This window comes from Bubalus kerabau, chromosome 22 (genome assembly GCF_029407905.1).
Source record: "Bubalus kerabau isolate K-KA32 ecotype Philippines breed swamp buffalo chromosome 22, PCC_UOA_SB_1v2, whole genome shotgun sequence".
Taxonomy (NCBI): Eukaryota; Metazoa; Chordata; class Mammalia; order Artiodactyla; family Bovidae; genus Bubalus; species Bubalus kerabau.
In genome coordinates, this window is record NC_073645.1 from 52,891,103 (window position 1) to 52,900,274 (window position 9,172).

Genomic DNA, 9,172 nt, shown 5'->3' on the forward strand with positions numbered 1-9,172 from the left:
CAGAGCAGGGTACCACTGGATCAGGTGGTCCTGTCAGGGAAATGGGTACATCGCTGGGGCCAGAGTCCGACTGCTGACCAGCTGGAGTGCTGACCGGGTGAACAGAAACAGGGAAAGAGAAAAACACACAGGGGAGGGTTGCTGCAGTATTTACACGTTCGTTCAGGGGCTACCAAAGCGGTAAAGGTTCATTGCAGGAGAACCCAAAGACTCGGAAGTGCCCAGAGAAGAAGGCAAGAGCCCGCCCTAGTCACAGCTTCTAGAGAGCGAGCTGGTTACTCTGTTCTGGGCGCTGACCTCTGGCCCACAGCCGGGCCCACCTGTCTCCTTCTGCTTTTCCTGAAATATCCGAGTGCATTTTCGCGTCGGAAGCCCTGGCTCCCGCTCTCATTCACGGCCTCCTCTGACACTGTCTTCTGTCCCCCTGGCCCCTGGGGGTTCCCTTAGGGGCCTCCTGTGGTTGCTCTCCTCTCTCCATCCCCTGCAGACGCCTTCTATGCGTCTCATCCCTACCCACCAGCTGCTGGATGCCGCACACCTCGTCTCTGTGCCCAGTGGTCCTGCAGACGGTCCCACGTGCCTTTCCCACCTACATGGACAGTCAGCTGACCTATGGATCTGCCACAGTGCCGCTCGCCAGTTTCCTGGTATTGAGCACTGACATGGCTTCTAATCTTCCATTATTACAGCCTTTTAATTATTATCCTATGCAAAAATCACATCTAGTAATTTCTCCAGGACCAACCCCTGGATCGGAGACTTCTGGATGGAGGGTTTGCCCTTTTTAAAGCTCTTGCCATCAACAGACAGCCCTCTGGGGGCTCGGGCCCCCCGCCAGCCTTCCCCTGCAGCCCACCCACCCTGGGCTGCATCTGCGGTCATCGTCACGGTTACAGGTGAGACGTGGTGGCATTTCACTCTCATTTTGTTTGCTTGACCACTAACGAAGCAGCCGTTTCCTCAGGTCTGTGGGTTGGTTTCTTTGACTTGGGCTGTCAGGAGCTGGGGAGATTTGACCATCCGTGGGCCAATTCTTGGTTTGTCTTCCTCTTACCTGCCCCACAGTCCTCCCAGAACGTCACCCGCCCTCTGCGACAATCCACACACAGCCGTCAGCAAGGTCGCTGTGTAGGGGACGCTCCCTCTCCATCCTCTGAGCCACAGGCGGGCGCCAGGGGAGAGCTGGGGACCCAGTCTCCAGGGCTGCTCCCCTTCACCCCACACAGCTTTAGATTTATTATTATGGTTGATGCTGTTATTGTTGTTAACAAGGGGCAACCTCCTGGAAAATCATGCTGGCTAACCTACTTAACATCTAATAAGGTGAGAATACCAGGTACCTGTGAGACGTAACTAGAATTCCCAGGGTGTTCATTCCTCCGGCAAAGAACCCCAGTTTTCCAACTTTGTCTCTACGACCCAGGACACAGAAAGCCAAGTGTGGAGGCTATTGATAGCAGCTTGAGTATCTCAGAGAGAAATGAAAGTTGATACAATTGCTGTGCAATCTTTATTTATATTCTTGGAACCAGCTTCAAATGGAAATACAGATAATGAGAAGACACTGATTAAATTGCCCATATGAATATTCATCAAATCACCTGGACTTTCCTGTTTCTGAATAACAAAGCTTCCTACCTTCTCCAAGGAAAGGAGTTCAGCGCTGATTAGAAAACAAAGGGAAAAACTGAGTTTGAATTTCTGGTAGAAAAAAAAGCAAAAGTCTTTAGTAAACAATGTCATCTGTTTCAGGGTCGAATTCGATCTTTTAAGTTCCACCTTCAAAATCTAAGCTGATGTAGTTTCTTCACACAATAGACATGAGAAATAAGAACTACAGTCAGCCCTCCATGCCCCCAGGTTCTGCATCCTCAGTATCACTTGTTAAGGATCAGAAATATTCAGAAAAAGTACCAGAAAGTTCCAAAAAGCAAAACTTGAATTTGCCGCTGGAAGTTAACTCCTTTCATGACATTCCCATTGTATTTACAACTATTTACGTGGATTTACATTGTGTGAGGTATTAATCTAGAGATGATTTAAAGTATAGAAAGGGTGTTGGAGGGGGTTATATGCACACACTTGGCCATTTTCTATAACAGATTTGAGCATCCTCAGATTTTGTATCCTTGCGGGTCCTGGAACCAACTTCCCACAGACACAGAGGGATGACTGTATTTCATATGAATGGATGTATATTTTGTGAGTGCTGTGGGAATACTCTATTTTAAAGGATTGCCCTGTTCTGCTATGGTGCTGGAGTTTCCTTTGACAGATGTCAAACCAATGTCTCTGTCTGGCCAAACATCTAACAGGGAAACAGTTCTGAAAAAATTTTAAGCTGAATATTTGAATACACCTGGATTTTGGTGGAATTTTCAAGTACAAGCAAATACCCGATCTAACCCACACTTCTGCTTTGGGGGCGGTGGTTCTCATCTGTCGCTGACGAGGGGGGAGCAGTCACCAGGTACACTTAGAACTCTCATTCCCGCCGTGAACTTGTGTTCAAAACAGTCTCCAACCACCTCCAACTCTGTTCTCCAGACTCACCTGGGATTGGCCCTAGTTCACTCATCCTGAATTGCGATTCCTCAGCTATTCCCCAATAAACTCAATTTTGCGGGCTGAATCGGGTACCTTTTTCTTTTAAAAGGCTGACGGGGGGTAAAGAGGAGAAAAGTCCAGGTGAGACCAGCACATCACAGCTGCGCCCCGGGGCGTGTCCACTGGGGTGTGCCGTCCAGGGCACAAGGGACAAGAGAGCCCATAGCGACGTCATCACAGGGCTGGTCACGGGCTCCTGAGCCAGGGCCCCGGGGTCAGGAGGGGGCCGCCCAGCACACTGCTCTGCACTCCAGTGGCCGAGGGCCCTGCAGGTGAGCAGCCCTGGATAAGACGCCCCTGACCAGGTCACCCCCGGGGCGCCATTACACAGGCGTCCACATGGGTCTGCTTGGCTGGCTTCCTCCTTAACAGTCAGAGACAGGACTGGCAGCAGAGGGCACGCGGATTGTTGGAAGGAGGCAGATGGGTCCAGAGGCCCTGCATCCAGTCACTGCCGTGGCCAGCAGCCAACCCAAGGGGCTCTCAGGAACGTGCCAAATTCTGCCAGATGTCACCTGGGAGGTGGCCAGCCCACGCTCTGGGCCTGTGGCCTCAAAAGCTCACACCCTTCCCCGCGGTGCTGTGTGCTCAGCCAACCAGGACCCTCAGGACGGAAGAGAAGTGAAGGTCTGGTCATCACAGGAAGTCCACATGGGAATCAAATGCCACCACTCAGAGAGAGTAAGGTACAGCTTCAAACGCCACCACTCAGAGAGAGTGAGGTACAGCTGGTCCTGTGAACAGGTAACCCGAGGTCACACGATAATGTGCTCAGCCAACCAGGACCCTCAGGACGGAAGCGAAGCCAAGGTCTGGTCATCACAGGAAGTCCACATGGGAGTCAAACGCCACCTCTCAGAGAGAGTGAGGTACAGCAGGTCCTGTGGACACGTAACCCGAGGTCACACCGTAACTGTCACACCGTCACATTTGTTTTTTATATCGGACTATTTTCTATTTTTCTATTTCTACTTAGTAGTAATTATCAGTCTTAACTGTGAGTAGTTGCTTCCAACTTGAGACCCATACAAAACAATACATTTATTACAATTTTGGATGAAATTATTGCCTTGAGTTAAATTTCCAAACAGTTAGGAAAGGCGACCTCCTGTCTTGGAACCTGTGAGTCCCTGCAGCAGCCCTGTCTGCACCCCACGCCACCCCGGGCCCAGCTGCCCCGTGACTCCCTACTCTGCCCACGCGTGTGCCAGGCGGCCAGTGCCCAAGCTGACACTGGAGCAGTCCTCAGCCAGTGAGGACGCGGGGGTGGGGGTCCCCAGCCCGTCACTCCTGGGGAGGGGCGGTCACTGAGGCGCAGGGTCCATGGTGACTCAGAATCCCCTCCCCCCGGGCCCAGGTGTCCACTCAGCCCCTCCCGGCCCTGGACCCTCATCCAGGTTCCCCCCCAGCTCATGTCCCCACACCCAGCTCCGGCTTCCTGGCGTCCACTCCCCCAGATGGACTCACACCCCCACCCTTGTGGCAGAAGCTGCTGCTATTTATTTCAATAAAGTGCAGCTGTGCCCTGCTGCGTCGGCCACTCAGCCTGCGTTTGGAAGCAGACGAACCCGTCCGTGTAGCCGAGAGATGGTGACTTTTTTAAAGGTGACCTTGAAACAGAGAAGGATGAAGAAAGCACGAATGGCTGTCAGTCCTTCCCGCTCCAGAGGAGCCCCCGCACCCCACCAGGCGAGAGGGCAAGGCACGTGGGCCACCCAGAGCCGTGACGGGGACAATGGTCAGAACAGGGGCGGGGGTGGGGGGCGGTCCTGCTCTCCTGCCTCTGGGATCGGTTCGCGGAGCAGGCCCGGGAGTCCTGATGGCAGACTGGCTGGGGTGGGTCAGGGGTGTCCACTGAGGTCATGGCGTGGAGGGGCCCCAGGGGTGAGGGGCGAGGAGGGCAGCTGTGCCAGTCGGGGTGGACAGGGAACCCCTGGAACGCGGGAGATGTCTCTCACCAGTTCCTGAAAGCAGGGTCCTTGGAGTCAGGACCCTTTCTGCTCCCCCCACAGCCCACACGCAGTGGTGCCAGCCCTGAACCCATTTCTCATCAAAATACAGAGCTGCAGCATTTCCCCAGGTTGGTGCCATTAATGGATTAAAGGGGACCCAGCACGGTGGCTACAGAGTTGCCATCACAGCAGGTCCCATCTGTGGTCAGCGTCACCCCAGCAGGCTGAGATGGTGTCCCACGGGCAGGGTGTCTGGGGAGCCCCCGGGAAGGGGGGAGGGACAGGGTTAGCAGAGGAGCTGGAGCTGAGAAGCAGCACACCCCGGTGAGCTCTGGAGTCACCTGGCCCTAAGAGTCATCCTGGGCGGGGCCCCCCTGCCGGGCCCCTCGCCCCGTGTACCTGGGAAAGATGTGACCTTGGAGATTCCTGCGGGCCTGACCTCCCGGTTGGCCGCCTCCAGGCCCCCCACCCTGTTTGCGGGAAACTCCAGCCTCCATGAAGCTTCGGGGATCAAGACACACATCTTAATAAATTCCCAGGCATCCTCTGGCCCTAATAACTGCAGAAAAGATGGAGCATCTGGAAGCCCGGGCAGGGGCCCCCCTGGAGGGAAATAAGCTTTTGTTGGATGAGAAGTGTCTGGAAACACAAAATGCAGCGATAGAACACACCCGAGGCATCACTCGGGGCCACAGCCTGGCAGAGACGGATGGTGCGGTCAGTAAGATGGATGGAAGGTGTGATTAGGAACAAAACGAGACAGGAGACAGACGCAGGCCTGGCACCCCTGAGTCACAGCCGCAGCCACACGCTGCCCCCCACCCCCGGCGCCCGCTGGGCAACCGCGGGAGGCTCAGCTCCGACGCTCCAGAAACTCCAGCCCCTGTGGGTCCACAGATGCGTGCCTAGTGGTGGCCAGGGGCTCTCCCTTGTTTTTCAGAAAGGCATCTTCAAAGAGCTCCTGGAGAACACAGTCAACGAGCCACACATCCACAATCTCACCCAGGTGGGGTCTGATCTCTTCTCCTTCCACAAGAACCACGTCCCGGGTGTGCATGGGGCGGAGAGGGGGGCAGGGCTGCAGGCAGTCTGCTCAGAGGTGCGGGGGGTGGGCAGAGGTTCTCAGGGTGAGCCTGGTGGGCCGCAATAAGCTTGGATCCCTGAATCTCAGGGGCTCATTAAAAGGGAAGCAGAGAGAGTGCACGTAAGTGTGTGTTTATGTGTGACCAAGGGGGTCAGCGGGGGGCTGCAGGGGAGGCCCAGCTTGGGCAGAGGAAGATGCCCCCCTCTTTTCTTCCCCTGGGCTTTCGGCGGGTTGCCCACACTGGACCACCTTCTCTGCTGGTCACTGGCCAAACACCAGTCACCCTCAGAAACACTGCACAGGGGCTTCCCTGGCGGCTCAGTGGTGAGGAATCCGCCCACCAGTGCAGGAGACACAGGCTCTATCCCTGGTCTGGGAGGATCCCACGTGCCTCGGAGCAGCTAAGCCCGTGCACCCCAAGGATGGAGCTGCGCTCCAGAGCCCGGGAGCTGCATCTGCTGAAGCCCCCACACCCTGGAGCCCCTGCTCCACAGCAGGAGAGGTCCACGCACCACCCAGCAACTAGGGGAGAGCCCAAGCAGCGGCAAAGACCCAGCACAGCCAAAATACGCAAACACAATTATGTTAAAAAAAGAAAAGAAGCACTGCACAGACCCACCCAGGGAAGGCTGACCAGCCACCCAGGCAGCCGGCGCCCGAGCAGGCTGACACATGAAATGAACTGTCACACGAACACCTGAAATGATGTGAGTGACGTCGGGATGAGGGTCCTCGCAGGAGGGGAGCTGTGGGGGCAGAGCAGATGGAAATGACCTTGGAGCCGCCAGGCTGCTGGCTTGAAAGTGGAGGAAAAGCAGGAACAGGGGGGCCTCTGGACAGAAGGAGGCCGGGATCACGCCCTCCCCAGGGAACCCAGGAGCACCCGCCCTGCCCACACGGCGGCCGGAGCCCATGGACACACTTCAGGCCTCTGACCCCACTGCCAGAGGACGATTGATGCGTCTTGTTTTAAGCTACTGAGTTCCTAATACTTTGTTACCAAGTAAAAAGCACTGCACTGTCTCTACACCATTATTTCAGAGACCCCTCTCTTGTGACATTTTAAAGTGGTCCATATTAGCCATCAGAGCAGTGGGAATGATCAGAGGACATTTTGCTTGCAGTTCACCAGACTTTTTTTTTTCCCTAACTAAAATTATGTCCTTGCTTCATCTGAAGGAATGTTCTCCCAGGCTGATCTAAATTCTAAGGAGGTGGATTAATCTTAGTAAACTTCACGGTAACAGGCAGGTCTCAGTGATGAAAGTCGTTTAAATTAAATTATTTATGCAGATTTATGAAACCAAATGGAATTCCATGACCGCGATATTAGAAGCCAGAGATGTGGACAGTGTGGGCCCTCGGACAGCAGGGGAGCTCAGATGTTCCCCGCCCCAGGGGACCCCAGGCTCCAGGTGGGGAGGGGACAGAGAGGGGGCAGAATTCAGCTTTCCTGACTCTACCAGAGCAGTGAGCCCTAATTTTACATGTCACTCCTGAGTCCCCCTCCCTCCTTCCCGAGACCACCTCCTCACAAACACCATGCGAAGACCAAAGTTCAAGTTTTCCATTCCTATTGGACCAGTTTAGGAAACAGTCAATTAGCTCTATTTGGCTGATTTAAAGCAAATCTTGGCTTCCCAGGTGGCACTAATGGTAAAGAATCCGCCTACCAACGCGACAGACCCAAGAGACACAGGTTTGCTCCCTGGGTAGGGAAGATCCCCTGGAGTAGGAAATGGCAACCCACTCCAGTACTCTTGCCTGGAGAATCCCGTGGACAGAGGAGCCTGGGGGCTACAGTCCACTGAGCTGCAAAGAGCTGGACAGGACTGAGCGACTGAGCGCATAGCACCTCTAACCTGTGGCTCTTCCTTGACACGGTCAGCTTCCACACACCTTTTCAGAGGGTGAAGACAATGGAATATTAATGACTACCAGAAATCAGAAGCAAACACTGGGTGTCTCTATACTTCAAAGTTCAACTGTTTCTCAAATACTAGAAAATACTTACTTCTTATCCTGTGCTCATCTAGCATCACAGGTCAGGTTACTGCTGTGCCCAGGCTCTGGGTAGCTTGCTTTCGTGCAAAGCTGCGACTGCCACATTTGGGCAAACAAGCCCTTCTGGTCCAGTTACAGGACAGCCCCCAAGCATCCAGGGGGCTCTCAGCCACATCACTGCACCCCCTGGGGGTGATGAGGGGACGTATTCTCGCAACTCTGGAGGCGGAGACCCCTTGTCCCAGGACCTGGAGATAACTTTCCACAAATTCACCGGACCATGACTCTTTTGGGTTTTTTGATCATTTGAGGTTCACATCTTCTCAAATGTCTGAACGTGTAAATGTGTTTCCTGAAAAAGAAGTCCTGCTCAACAAATAATGGAGAAAAATCACAAAAACCGTGTGCAGTAAATAACTAAATGACGCATTCTGCAACCAGGTCCTGGACTTCAGTGCTTTTCTGGCTCCACTTCAAAAGCAGGAAGGGCACTTTTCAAAAATCAGCAGAAACTCCTGAACTGCATGGCGGAGCCTGCTGGCTCTCTGGCCATCTCAGCTCAATATTTCAATCCTCTCCCTGGGTGACTGGCCCCTTAAATAAATAAAACCCCAAAGCCACACCCACCACCTCCTCTGTGGGCACCGGCCCTCTGAGCTTCTCCCCCGTCAGGAGAGTCCCTCAGAGGGAGCCAGTAAGGCTCCCCGTGTCCCCACTGGGCAAGACAGGGCATCACTACTGAGGGCCAGCATCTCTGGGGGACCGTGGAGGTGCCCCCAGGGACCAACCTGCCCCTGCCAGACACACTGCCCAGAATCTGAAGCCCCCTCAGCACCCCTCAACTCCCTCCCATGCCAGCACTTGGCCACAGCATCCCTCTGGAGGGGCAGCGGCCCCTGCTCAACCCCACTGATGGGGGAGGCCTGAGGTCAGCGTTACAAATAGCGCTGACCATGTGTTTACAGAGACGGGGGTGTTGCTGCCGAGACCACGCCCGTCAGAGAAGCTGCGGCCTCTGGAAATATTGGAATTGCTCTTGGAAACTGGAGTCACGTTCCTCCTGATGTTGTGGCGTCAGAATATGTGGTGGACAGTAGCCAACGGGGACAAGCAGTGCGCTCCCCTCTGGACACAACAGGCCACTGCAGCACACGGGAGGAGGCACAGACCCAGGTGTGAGTCTCGGAACAGACACCAGCAAGAGAGCAGGATGTGGGGGGACGAGTGTCCCGTATATCACTGTAGGGAAACCTCGGGAAACACAGCTCATCAATACATCCACACAGCTCATCAATACATACACACCGTTCATCAATACATCCACACAGCTCATCAATACATACACACCGTTCATCAATACATACACACAGCTCATCAATACATACACACCATTCATCAATACATACACACAGCTCATCAATACATACACACCATTCATCAATACATACACACAGCTCATCAATACATACACACAGCTCATCAATACATACACACCATTCATCAATACATACACACAGCTCATCAA